Source organism: Sceloporus undulatus, chromosome 1, assembly GCF_019175285.1.
Source record: "Sceloporus undulatus isolate JIND9_A2432 ecotype Alabama chromosome 1, SceUnd_v1.1, whole genome shotgun sequence".
NCBI lineage: Eukaryota > Metazoa > Chordata > Lepidosauria > Squamata > Phrynosomatidae > Sceloporus > Sceloporus undulatus.
The window spans coordinates 363,928,893-363,943,633 of NC_056522.1; the positions used below are offsets into that span (position 1 = coordinate 363,928,893).

Consider the following 14,741-nt stretch of genomic DNA (forward strand, 5'->3'; position numbering starts at 1 on the left):
GCAGTAGCATTGTCTATTCCAAATTTTACTGTCTGTTTGCAAATATCCACACATTCAGTAAGGAGAGATATAATGGTAATGGGGGATTTCACGTATACTGAAATTTGCTGGAAGTCAAAAGTCTGCTAAAAATGTAAAGTCCAACAAATTCCTCACTTGTCCTGCAGATAATTTCATTGACTAGAAGGCAGAAGGGGTTCAGATATTTTGGGTCCGATCCTAACCTACAGTAATGACCTGGTTAAAGTGGAAGTGGCAGGATCCTTAGGAAGGAGTGATCATGTTCTCCTGGCATTTGTTATACAGTAGAAAGGCGAAGCTAAGCAGACACACATTTGATCTTTTAACTGAGTTTGGAAATAACGTTTTTGGGGAAGATGAAAGTATGACCATTTCCCCTCTCCCCAAAAATAACAACTGGTAATGGTTCCCTCCCTAATCCTATGTGATGAGTGATGATTACTTGTTACTTGGGGGCTTCAAAATGTTTTCTTGTACTACATTGGTAGTCTTTGTTTTCTTTCAATCTAAAAAAATGCATGAAGGCAAAAAAGACGGAATGGCTGCAAAATGTATTTTAATAGTTAGTGCTCGCAGTCCTCCATCTGAAAGCACCCTTTGTGTGTGAGGATTCAGCACATATGCAACAGGTGAGGTGATAAAATAGCTTTTGGGGTTACAGGTGTGGTATTACACAATTAAATGACTTCCCTATAGTGAAAATCCTCTGCGGTCCTAGTTCTTGAGAGCATTTAGGATGCGTGTCTTCTCCTGGTGTCATTGTGACTTAAAAAATCATTCACACATACCAAACAGTTCAGTGATACAGATTCAGGGGTAGCTGTGTTGGCCAAGCAGCAAAACACAACAAAATACAAAATACACAAAACAGCGATACCTTTAGTATCCAAACAAAATGCAGAAAATACATCATGCGAGCTTTCAAAGGTCCATGGCTACATTTTTGTATCAGATGTTTCTGTTGTAGTTCAGTTATTCTGGAGGGATCTCAGTACATTTAAAGGCCACTCCCCTGCTTGGCAATGTGGGAACCAGGGAAAAAGAACAGATAATAAAAAAATCAATAAAAAACAGGTAATAAAATTTCAACTCAATTAGCAACAGAAAAGTAGCTTCCCTTCATGCTGTTTCCTCATGGTTTGCAATTCGAAGTAATGCTGTTCAGAAGCATTTTTTTACCATCTCATCTACTCTTTAAACAAATCCTTAGTATTACAGCACATCCATTTGGTCGTAAATTCGTATCCTGTTTCATGTCTTGTACACACACGCCTTCAATTGTGTGATCTATCTTATATGTAAGCCTAAATTTACATTTACAGCTATCTGTAACTATAGATATTTAAAGCACAAATTCTTTCCAGTGTTCCTTCCAGAGCCTGTGCACTGAGCAGTCTTATCCCTGAACAATCTCCTCCAATGAGTACTTGGATAAAGCACAGCCTATGAATTATACCTTTTATCCACTGCAAGTACAAGCTCTTTAATATATCTGCCAGCCCATGTGAACCTGATTTTGCCCTTTTCTTGACGAAAATAAACACAGCTGAGCTTTTAACAGGTTACAGCCCCAGCACTAATCTGTAACAGTTTAAAAAAAGTTCCGCCAGTCTCACAACACGCGAAGACAGAACTGGCTGAGCAGATTAAAAATCAGGAAAGCAAAGCATCTGAACTGAGGATGTTACGTAAGTGTTCCAGGGCTCCAGCTTTCCTCCTAGGAAGGATGCGAAAGTCTTTACTATATGCTGCTCTAAAGTACATGTGAAGGAAAGCAGGGTGGAAGCTACTGCATCATTAATGGAACACTTATAAATGCATGCATGCCCACAAGAAGAGAGAAAGAGTATGCATAAATGAGCAAAAAATTAGCTGAACAAAAACTGCAGAAGGCTGAAACACCTCAATTCAGCCCTTCTTTGAAGGCAACTCAGAAAATGGAGTGGGGGGGGGGTAGTATAATCCAGGTGAACTGGCCACTGCTTCCAATAAGGTATCTGGCTTGATTGAAAGATGTAAAAGCTTTACAGCTACTCCTGAAAGTCAGTTTAAAGTACCAAGGTTGCAGCTGCATTTACACTGGGCCCTTGGTATCCACTGGGGTTTGGTTCCAAGACCCCTCATGAATATAAAAATCTGTGGATGCTCAAGTCCTGTTGAAGACAATGGCATAGTAAAATTGTGTCCCTTATATAAAATGGCAAAATCAAGGTTTGCTTATTGGAATATATATAACTGGGAGAAGGCTCAGCACGCCCTGGAAGGGGTAATGGTACACATGCCTGGGGCATGTGCACCGCACTGTGTTGCAGGCATGAGCCCCATTCTTTTGAATGGGGCTGAAGAATACGTGGAATTCCCCTTATGCGGGGGGGGGGGATCCAGAAGGGAAGGGTCCACTGTACATATTTTAAAGCTATGGAAGGTTGAATCCATGGATAAAAAAAATCTGTGGATATGGAGGGCCGGCTATATACTTTTTGCATAATGTAGGAACGTGAAACAGATCTTGATGAGGAAAAGATAAGATCTGTAGGGTATACCTACCTACTCCTTCCCCATTTCATAGAGAACAACTGGAAAGCTGGTAGTCTGACAGATGTCTGCTTGCCAATGTGTCCATTCATTGGTAAAATGGAGAAATTTAAAAATCACTCAGGCTGCATCTACACTGCAGAATTAATAGTTTGACACTGCTTTAACTGCCATGGCTCAATGCTATGGAATTCCAAGATGTGGGATATTTAGCCATCTCTGTCAGAGTGTTCTGGTGTCCCAACAATCTGCAATTCCCAGGATTCCATAGGATGGAGCCATGGCAGTTAATGTGGTGTCAAACTGCATTAATTCTGCAGTGTGCTGGCAGCCTAAAACAGGTGAGGGACAAACAAAATGAAATGTTGCAAGGAGCAGCAGTGCATCTGTGGTTTAATTTGAATTTCTTTAGCATGACATGCAAAGTGTGGCAGCACTGTGTTTACTCAAAAAGTCAGTCCCACTCCAAGTCTAATATACACTTGTAGCCTTGGCCCGCTACAAAATGTCTCCCTCCGCAGCTCCTTCATTCACTGCAATGCAGTGAAATTAAGAAATGCTGTAATAGTGGGCTGTGATTGCTTTCCCTTTCACCTCAGGAAGGAAGGAACATAAAACATGGTGTTGCTAAAAATGTCAAGCAGGTTTCTTCAGCTGTACAGAAGGAAAAGAAACGAGAAGAAAGAACTGTAATTCTCTAGAGTACAGAAATATTGACTTCACTCCTGCAAAAATCCAGGTATTCATCTTGTTTCTCCAGGCAACCTGTTTTCCTAAGCAGGGAGTCTTATTGCCTTGGGATTTCTCTTTGGTGAGAGACAGTGGTGCTGTTTTCAGCACCAAGGGAGGCCATTTGACCAAACAACACACAGTTCTTGTGTGTAAGAGGGGATTTCAACAAAAGCCATGCAAACTACACCTGCTTAAATTCCTCCTTCCACACAACTATAAAAGGACAGGAGCTCTGCCTTCTTTTTTTCCTCTGGCCACCCCATCAAAATATGGCTTTGAGTAGTTCATATTGGTTGATATTGAAGGATTCTTTTGTTTTTAATTTGTGTGTTATAACATGACTATCAGAGGAATTGCCTATAAGCCTAAATTGCCAACAGCTTGTGACAGATCACCAAATGGCAAACCATCCCATCGTGGCCAATCTCAAGACACTTCATAGAATCATAGATGCATAGATTTGGAAAAGAACTCTGATCCAGCCCACTGCAATGCAGGAGCATTCAGGTAAACCCCTCCAGAGAAATGGCCATGTATCAAAAGTCAGTATTCTTCTTGATATCAGCTACCAAGAAATCAGAAAGAGATTCTCTTGCCCTTAGCTCTTTGTGAGCTTCCCAAATATTGACAACTGTGGGAAACAGTGTTGAATGTTGACTAGATCAGAGGTGGGCAACAGTGGCCTTCCAGCTGTTTTTGAACTGCTGGTCCATAGTCCTTTTCAACTGGTTATGCTGGGATGGGTGAATGGAAGCTGTAACCCAAAAATATCTGAAAGGCCACATATGGATTCTAGTGGCTCCCAAACATGGATCCTCCAGATGTTTCAGACTTCAGCTCCTAGAATTCCTGACTGTTAACCAAGTGGCTGGGATTGAAGTTCAAAAAACCTGGAGGACCAAAGTTTGGGGAGCACTGGATTAGACACTGGCTGAGATTCAACATCGTGCAGGTGGAGCATAATGTTCCAGACATGCAGTTCCATGTCCTCCCTCAGCAGCTATCAATCCTGGGAGGAGGTCCCTGCTTCTGCTGTTTGCTAGTGAGGAGGGAAAGTAGGGAGGAGGCAATTCAGACAATGGAGAAGCAACAGATCTCAGCTCAAAAAGGGGAAGAAATGAGAATGCATTCACAGATGGAGTACACTTTCATTTTCCTTCCCTAGGAGCCCAGAGCAACAGCAGCTGGGGCATCTGAATTGCCTCCCCATTTCCTCCCCTCCCCAGCTGTAAGCAACAGCATGGTCTCCCAAGGCTTGACAGCTGCTGTGGGGAGGCATATTAGATGGAGTGGAAAGGGTTAAAATAGTTCCCTATACCCCATACGAAGAGACATATGTACCACACCTACACACATGTACATCACTTGCAAGATGTCATCCATCCAATAAAGTTTTTTTGTGTGTGTTGTTACAAAATCAATATAGCAGATGAAATTGGCGGCGGGAGGTTAAGGGATTCTGGCCAGTTGACAATTGGAAAGCCTTGCTCCTGTGCACTTGCATAATGCTTTTTTTGTCTAAAAGCCAGGAAATGAGCCCTTCTTCCTCCCAGAAGCAAGAGTTTCCCTAGAAGAAGGAGGAGTAATTTTTATCCATAATTGTTATCCATTTTATCAGCTGTGCAGAACAAAATATATTCTATGCTTCTGAAGACTTCAGGTTTGCTTGCTTTTGTCTGGATGGTGCCATTTTGGCAACAAGAGGAACATTTTCCAAACATTTATAATAAAGGTTGTAAAAGTTACTTTTTGGAGTACAACTTGGAACTAAATTTTCAGACTCTACAAGGTGTACTTTAAAAAAAATTCTCTTGATGGCCCTAGTAATAGAGAGAACTGTATGGCATAGGTCCAAAACACTGCAGAAATAATCCAGTCTGAGACCGCTTTAAGTGCCCAGGCTCAATGCTAGGGAATTCTGGGAATTGTAGTTTTGTGAGACTTAGCCTTCTGTGTCAGGGAGCTCTGGTGCTACAATAAACTATAATTCCCAGGATTTTCTAGCACTGATCCAGGCCAATTAAAGTGGTCTCAAACTGGATTTTTTCTGCAGTGTGTTTTGACCAAATATAACCTTAATAAAGTAGGCCCTTGGTTTGGTTCCAGGACCACCTGTGGACACCAAAATCTATGGATGTCCAAATCCTGTTAAATATGATGGATAGTAAAATGTTATCCCTCATAAATAATAATAATAATGCCAAAATCAAGGCTTGCTTTTTAGAATTTATATATATTTTGAATATTTTCAAGCCATAGATGTTTGAATCCATGTATAAAGACTCCATGGTTACAGAAGGCTGACTGTATTGTCTTGATTTCCTTTGAAGCAATAGTCATTTGCAAGCCAAGCAATTTGAAGGTGTTTAAGCATCCCATTCCTGTCCTGATCTGATGAAGGTTTGCCAGCTGTTCAGACAGGAATAATAGGAAGCAGGATGGCCTTCCTCAACAACATCATGCCTAGGCCCAGAAACAGATGAAAGGCATCCATCCCAACTGCCACTGCCCTGGAACCAGCAATATCTGCTGGGCTTCATCCTCTCCCCCAATGCCATTCCCTTTTCTTTGTCCTGTCTTATTTAGGCTTCATTCACACTACTTAATAAACCGATTTTTGCGTTGGATCATTGGAGCGATTCGACACTACAAACATGGTCAGACTTTGATTGCTGTGATCTAATCTGCTCGTTTCAGTTTAACCTACTTCACGTTCACATTAACAATTGGATCAATTCAAAATGGATTCTCAAATGTGTAACGTCACAGGGATGATGATGTCACAGGGGAACCAAATCCAATCGACAACGTGTTTGCACTTGTGTTGAACCAAATCATTTAAAAAGATGCGGTAAATACCTCGGATTTGGAAGAACTGGTTTAAACCAGGTTTAGCGCTGCCTCCCCCCCGCATCAAACCACATCAGAGAAATTCGGCACCAGTGAACAAAGGCCCTTTAAAGCAGTTCAAACCAGTTTTAAAACTGGTTTATTATGTAGTGTGGCCTGAGATTGTAAGCCTGAGAATAGGGAACTGTTAAATTAACAATTTTTGAGCCATTTGGAGAGTCTTTATGGCTGAAGAGCAGAGTATAAATACTCTAAACCAGTGGTCACCAAACTTCTTCTGGCTACCACCCACTTTTCCTTTTGGGCCCTAGTGCCCCAACACCTATTTCTTGGTATTAGGCCTCCTGTTTGTGCAGCAGCCAGCTCGCCACCACCGCTTCCTCTGCCTCAACCTCTCATGCGCAAATGCAGCAGTGGCCCAGGCTCATTCGTTCCTTTCACCTGCATCAGCCTTATAGCAAAAGGAAGGCCGGCTGGCCAGCTGGTCAATTGCTGCTCCCAGGGTGACCAGGTGCAAAAAGAGCAGCAACCAAGCAGCCAGTGAAGCAGCAACTGATAGTTGGAGGGAATTCTTGCCTTGATTTACTTGCAGCCTGCAGGCTGATGGTTAACATCTTTTCAGGTATGAAATCTGGGCTCCAGCTCTGCTGGATTTCACAGGAGAGCAACAGAGGGTGCACCATGTTCTGTTTAGGAGCTGCCTTCTTTGCTGGAACCACTGCTAAACTTCAGGCAGGAGGTGGGGTTAGCAAAGTGTCAGTCCCTATACAAGTCTCCACATGCCCACTGAATCACACAGTGTCCTTTGGCATTCCTGACTCCAAAGTTAAAGCTTGCTGTGGGTAACCCAAGGAAGAGACAGCTGGTTCTCAGCATCTTTGATCACTCGACAGACTGGTCAGAAGAATGCAAGATGGCTTTCCTAATACTAAAAAATCTGTCTGAATCTGTGAAATGGCCTGGGTTGGAGAAATACCTAAGCTGCTCTCTCTTGCTCTTGCAAGGCTGACTCTTGAAGAAAAAGTACGTAGAGAGATCTTGTAGCATCTTTCAGACTGAATGAATGAAAGAAAGAGGTTGGTACCATGAGCTTTCCTAGACTTAAGTCTACTTCCTCAAGTGCATTTGGTGGTTTCCAATTGCTATGATTCAGTAACTTACTGCTTCTGAACTGGAAGATTCCAAATAGCTATTGTAACTAGTAGAAGTTGTATCAATCTCCACAAATCTGTTTAATTTCCTTTTGAGGCCAGCTAAACCAGCCTAAATACCTCAAAAGCACCAGATCCCATCTGGCCTTGGAGGCTATGCAGAGTCATACTTGGATGGGAGATTGCCAATGAATACCAGGCACGGTAGGCTAGATTTTGGAAGAAGGATCTTACAAAACCACCTCTGAGTATTCCTTACCTACGAAAACCCTATGAAATCCAAGGTCACCATAAGTCAACAGGGAATTTGAAGACACGCAAACACATGCTAGTGGCCATTTTGTGGTAGTGAATTTCACAGATTGATGGGTAACCTTATGAAGAACTTCTTTTCCTTTGTCCTGAATCACCTACCAATTAATATCACTGGACGATCTATTTTAATAATAATAATAATAATAATAATAATAATAATAATTTATATCCCACCCCTCTACAAAATGTAGAAAAAATTAAAAATATACAATTCCCCCCCTTAAAATACAATTAAACAATGTAAGAAATAAAACATACTTATAAACAATACAATAAACAACAGGTTGTGACTGTGATGAGGTCAGAGTTCAGCAATTAGATTTTCCTTCTGGTGGCCAGGGAACTATTCAGGAAAGGCCTGCCGGAAGAGATACATCTTTATAGCTTTTTAAAAGCTGTTTAGGGTGGTAATATGACAGATCTTGTCCAGCAGGCCTTTCCACAATCTGCAATGTACTCTACATGAGGCCAAATTCTGAGTGAGAGGCCAAATTCTCAGGCCAAAGCAAAATGGGAGAGGTCAGATGGGCTTGTCCCCAGATCAGATCTTGGAAAGGTTTTGGATCCTAGCTTCCAAAATGTTCTAGCCTTCCTGGCCAGTCACCATATATACCATGGTGTCTAATAGTTTCTAAGTCATTGGGGCAATGAATCTGTTCCAGTGTTTAGTTTGCATCTTAATAGGAGCTATCCAAGGTGCCGGAATGATTTGGGATACAGGAATCAGCACCTTAGATTACTTCTTTAAAATTCAGACTACAACCCAAAACAGATTCACCAATCCACTAACAAGACACCCATGAGCCATTGCTGCATGTAGGCTGAGGGGTTCTGGGAGCTGTAGTCTAAAAGCTGTGCTCCAGATCTCCCTAGTGCATGGATAAAAAATCTTCAATTATCTCTTAAAGCTCTGTTGAGTTCAAAGCTTTGTTGAGTGGGAGAAAAATAGAAGGCAATGCATATAGCAAAGAGAAATCATTCTTCACTTGCACTCATAGTCTTCATATGAAAGTCCCACTCCCTCCTTTCCAAAGTTTGGGAATGTTACTTTTTTAAAAGTAAAATTCCCATTGGTATATTGACTGGGGGTGCTGGGATAAATAATAACTTCTGTTACTTTCCTGCTCAACTTTCCTTGTCACTAAGCATCTAAGCAGAGAAAATCACCAAATGAGAAATGGGTCCTGAGTTCCTTAGAACACATGCAAACAAGAAAGTGAACGAGATGGAGAAATACGCCTTCCTAACATCTATTTTCTTCCTTCTTAATTTCTCTTTAAGCTTTTGCTTTCACATTGATTCCTGAATAAGAAATTATATTGATTGCTTTTCTGGCCTGCCACTGCCTACCTAGGGATCAAAAACATGCTTTTTTAATTTAGCAAACCGAGGAATAGGTGGGCAGCAGCAGCTGACAATCCATGATTAAGCACCTCTAGAACCTAGAGGATGGAAAGCAATTTGTTGTAAGTGGAAGGATTTATACAAAGAGACAACTAATTGCTTCAGAGTACAAAGCAGAGGAGTAAAGGATTACCAAGCAGTTAAAGGCTGCATGGAAACAAAGCACATGCACATGGATGTCACAAAATCATCCCTGAAGGAATGTGGTGTGACAATGGGCAGAAATATCAGTGCTACCAGAAGGATCACTTGCGGCAGACCTTGGGAAAAGGTCCTTTTTTTGGCACAACTGTTTCCACAGCCGGCATGAAAAGAAATGGGCTGAAAGCAGCATATATCATTTTCTTCACTCCCATGTTTTGCTAATAACAATCCTGTGAGGTAGGCAAGGCTGGAAGAGAATGATTAGCCTAACACCACCCCAGTGAGTTTCATGACAGTGACATGAACCTGGATTTCCTATTATTCTAGGGACCAGGATTTAAATCTTGGATTTACTCACGAAAACCCTGGGTGACTTGGGCAGGTCACATTCTCTCAGCCTCTGAGAATGGCAATGGCAAACACTCTCTGAAGAAATTTGCCAAGAAAACCCCATGATAAGGTCACCACTTAAATATAACTGCTTTTGCCAAAGACAAAGGTCATTTTATACACACACAGCATTGTGTTCCCACAGTGGACTATGCACACATTCAGAAAGAAATGTCCCAGACTTGCTATCATAGGCTAAAATCCTGTTGGTGGCTTATGCACATATAATTTCTACAGAATAGGTTGGATATATTTCTCCAATGTGCATCATCTGCATTCAGTTCAAGGTTACAGAGGCAGAGTGGATGTGCTGATGCAGTTCCCTGCTAGAGTTGGAAGCTGTATTCCTTCAATGGCACATTCAGTTGTGCGTTCTGTTTGTCTTTAGTTGCACAGTTTTGCCACTAAACACAAGATTTGCACATCCCCCAATTAATCATCTGTCAACTTATTTTTTCAGCTGCTTTTAAAAGGTCACAGTTTCTTGCTCCTCCTCCCACTTTCCCCCTTTATCCTCAGCTTATTTCAAGTGCTGCAAACTGAGTGAGTTCAAAGTAGTTTGCTCTCAATTAACTCGGCATTGGGAAGAAGAGAAGATGGGGAAGACTTGCCCTTTCCCCCTAGGCTCAGGCAAAAGCAAACTGCTGCTGCCATTCCTAGTTTGTCTGTTCTTCGTTATAAATAACTTTTGCCATCTTGATCACACTTTGAGATTGCTTAGCAACATGTGTTTCCACTTTCATCTGTGAAATGTTCAAGGGTACTGGGTGCACTGCATAGCCCAGTCTGTGCATAACTCCTCATGCAGATATTTAGCCTACACAATCCTGATGTAGGATCTTGTAATGGGAACAGTCTTATCAGAAACATAAAGCAAAAAAGAAAGCAGGGTAGAGGGAGACGAGACTCTAGCCAGTACATGGCCAAGAACCTGCTTGGAACCTGTGAAACCTTGGGAAAAAACATCTGAAGGTTGTATTTTCAAGGGTAGAGCAGACCAAGAAAAGTAGAATAAAGGTAAAGCATTTGGCAAGGCTTGGCTCAGATACACCCACATTCAGAAGAAGTCTGAAGGTCAATAATTTGCTTTAGTGTACAAAAGGCAGTATGCAAATAAAACACACACCTGTAACACGTTGCCATAGAGGCAAAGTTCACTTCCAGGCAGGTTTGGTAAAGATCTTATCAGTGGTACAACACAATGGCATTGTTCGTCCTTTGACTATCATGTGTCAAGCAAGTGCAAAAGGAAACCAGGAAAGATTTACAATAATGAAGTTAGAGTCAGGTCAGGCCTGCCTCTTTCTTGATGGGGAAATGAATATTTGCCCCAGATATCGTCCAAATAGTATGTTGTATTGATCAGTAGCTTCCTAGGTGGATCCCTAACTGTATCCGCTCCAGGACATTTCATTCTGCTGTTGCAGCTTTCTGAGACTGACTTTCCCATTCCATTCAGATGGTGGATAAAAATCCTAGAAAAACTACTAGTTATAGAGCTGCCTGTCCTTTCCATCTACTAACTTTGGTTGTTGTGAATGAAGGCAGGGAAATGTGCAACATGATACCATCATGAGTCATGATGGTGGGGGTGGGGGTGGCTAAAACCCTGTAATATTGCTTTCAGGAGAAGATCTGTGTTGGGTGTTACATGTAGCTTCTCCTGAAGATATCAACATCGATGTGTGACCATTTTGGATTTGGGCAGTTTGATGTATAGGCAGTTATAGCTTCTAAAGGGAAGTTTTGTATGGGGAAGGAGATTTGAAGCTATGGCACTAATTTTTCATTATGGCCCAGAAACAAGAAAGTCGTCCTTGAAAATATAAACATTTTTAGACACCATCAATTGTGGTCTTAGGTGGAAAAATAGGGTGTGAGAAAGAATTTGTCACAGTGCCTGAGATACTAATTGTCACACTTGTCAGTCACATTGATTGTCATGCACCACTTCTGCAGGGCTTCTGCTGTTGATGATAAATTTCCATTTTAGTACTTGGCTGAAAATGGTATCCTTGGCAATACTGGAAATGTAAAGAAAAGGTCATGCTCAAATTTTAGATGAGATGGCTGGTAAATCTGTGGTAAATCTAATCTACTGTCTAGTCAAATTGTAATAATAAATTAAGCATATGAATTATTTAACCATATCTGATGCAGGCTAGACAAAAGTTGATATATTTGCATTCTTTGAGAGCTCATAATTTGGAACAGAAAAATTACAATTATCTGGAGCTTCTAGATGCTTCTCTGAAGGAATAGCTGATCACTACGAATGAAGAATAATAAAAAGCCAAGCCACATACACCGTACAACCAATCCGATCATTCCTATAGCTAATACTGTGAAAAATCATTCTATCATGGGCCCAACCTCCAATGGTGATGGTATGGTGCTTTACCCCAGCACCTCCTTTGCAGAATGACCTCCTGCCTGCCCAACATGCCCATACCCTCCAATGGTCCCAATTTGGTATGGACAGTCCTGATTAATTCACCACCACCACCATTTTTCCAGCTGCTTTTAAAATATTTCATTTTGTCTGTACGCCTCCCACTTCCTCCATTTGTTCTTACTTACTTTGGTTGGGACAAACTGAGTAAGTTGCATGTAATTACCAAGTGGCAGCAGAGAAGAAGGGACAGGCAAAAGCAAACTTCTGCTGTCTCTTGTAGCTTACTTGTTCTTCCTCATTTATAACTTTTGCCCTCTTAATCACACTGTGATGTTGCTTGGTCAAAGGCATCCCAGCTTTTATCTATGAAATGTTGGAGGATGTGCCTGCTTGCCTGTGGCCTAGGCATCCCCTAGACAGCCATTGAGTAACCTGGATATGAAGGAGTCACTAGGTAGCATTTGGCTGTGTTTCTGTAGCCACACACAACCTCCCAGGAGACCTTTGGAGGGCAGGAAGAAGGATGTTTTATAGCAATAGCAAGTACATTTCTATACCGCTTATCAGTGCACTTAAGCACTCTCCAAGCAGTTTACAATGTGTAAGCTAATTGCCCCCAACAAGCTGGGTATTCATTTTAGCGATCTACAGAAGGATGCAAGGCTGAGTAGACCTTGGAGATCCTAGGATTGAACTCACAACCTTGTGGCTGCAGTACAGACATTTAAATACTGCACCATCAGGGCTCCCTATGCATCTGGCTACAGGAACACATCTGGACCCTGTCTGGATTCTCTCTGCCCTCCCCAATCACTATGAGCATTATCACATGAGAAAAGAAAGCCAAAACAAAGTGGGAAAGTAGTGGCTTTCTCAGTGTCTCCTGCATGATGTTGTAGCATTTCCATTCTCTTCCCAAGGTAGACAGTCCTAAAAGCATGCCTTTTGTTGACTGGATTTTTCCAGCATGACAAATGACAAGCTTTTACTACCATCTTCCTTGGGAAGAAGAATTGAAGTGTTACAACATCATGCAGAAAGGCATGGAGAAAGCCACTTCTCTCCCACTCCGTTTTGGCTTTCTTTTCTCATGCAATAATACTCTAAATCCATTGGGTGTGCTCAAGCATCTGGGAAATAGGCTGCAAGTTTTAGGAGGGGCGAGGATGCAGATCCATGTCTGGTAGAGCTACACATGGTGTTACACTCTGCCAGTACAGTGTAGGATCTCAATGACTATAGAAACAAATTATTTTTTCTGATTTTATTTATAAAGACTTTTATACTATAAAATTACACATAAGGGAAATACATATATGAAAACAAAATGAAAAAATGAAAAAACATGCCTACAAGATTATATAAACATAAAACTACAAACACACAACTACTACTAAAAAAAGGAAAAAAGTAATATTAACTTCCAATGTTTCAACTAATGGTTCTAGTTGATATAATATTAAATTTCCTCTATCATCAATTTCTTATCTTACGTTTTGACTGTTTATTAATCCTACTAATTTTCAAATCCCACTGTTATACAATTCCCCTGTAACGACACAAGGTACGGTTCCCAATCCTTCTGAAAACTACTCCAGGTTTTTTCTCTAGTTAAGGCATGCAAAGTGTCCATTTCCATCAAATCATATAATTTTAAAATGCAGTCCTCTTTCGTCAGTGTTATCCTGTCTTTCCCTTTTTGTGCATACAGAAGTCTCACAGCCATGATCATATATTTTCTCATTCTCCCATACTTCATCTTTATTTGTTCATCTAATTGTCCCAATAAAAACAGGCCAGGTTTCATTTGAAATTTTATCTTCAATATGTTTTGAGACTGTAACCATTAGTGGCCTTTTGTGACACCCAAAATCTGACGCCTAAGGTTACTGGCCTTGTACTGAGTAATACTAAATTTCCTCCACATCTCCTCTCATTCTGCTTTATCTGCATGTGATTCTGCAAAAGCAGAGCAGACAGGATGGACATATTGGCATTGTACAAAAAGCTGAATGAAGTTATCATCCAGAGGGAAAATGATTACTGGGTGATGGTGGCACCTCCCTCCTTCTTGGGAACAGCACAGCAATATCAGTGAACGATCAACCTGACTCCAGCTCTCGGCCAAACCAGAAAACCAATAGCTGCAGGGAAGATACTGCTCATCTCTCCTTTCCAGAAATAAATGTGTTGTAATGGTAATGATCACCTGTGACTGCAGAAGCACAAAGGTGGCCATCTGGTTCCAACAAGTGGACAGTCACCTAAAAAAATTCACATTTAAATTTCACATTGTGTGGTTGGTAGAAACAAAGTCCATATGTCATGAAGGGAAACCAGCAGTTAAAATGACATATGAATGGTTCACATTTATGATGATCGTACCATTGGCAGCCAGATGCACCAAGAGATGGAGTTCTGTACCACTGATGTATGGGGGGCTGCAGAATGAGGTACCAAACTTGAAGGAATGATAGTGTGAGGCCTGGAAACAGGGACCATGCAAGGTCCTGTTGCAACTCTTTGTCACACTGTCACTCACTGGCAGGAAAAAGCTTAGTCATATTGTCCTGCAGCATCCCATTCCCTAGCACTTCAGAATTCCGTTGCTCAGTCCAGCTGTTTATCTTTTAAGGTGGACTTCGGGGGTCAAATCAGGGGATGGATCATAGCAACAACACTGTAATTACAGGACCTCAACTACAATTTTGGCATCCCAAGAAAAGGAGGGGCAGGCAAAGTTACCAAGGGACTATGAAGACTGCAAATATCAGAGTTCTAGGTGTGGAAGATTGTAGTGCATC

At 41.4% G+C, this 14,741-nt stretch overlaps 1 protein-coding gene across 1 annotated transcript in view; it reads left to right on the forward strand.

Annotated features, from left to right (window-relative positions):
• The window catches only part of LOC121934963 (cytochrome c oxidase assembly factor 8), a 723,331-nt gene that overhangs the window by 578,956 nt on the left and 129,634 nt on the right, over positions 1-14,741 (forward strand). The window lies entirely within an intron of this gene.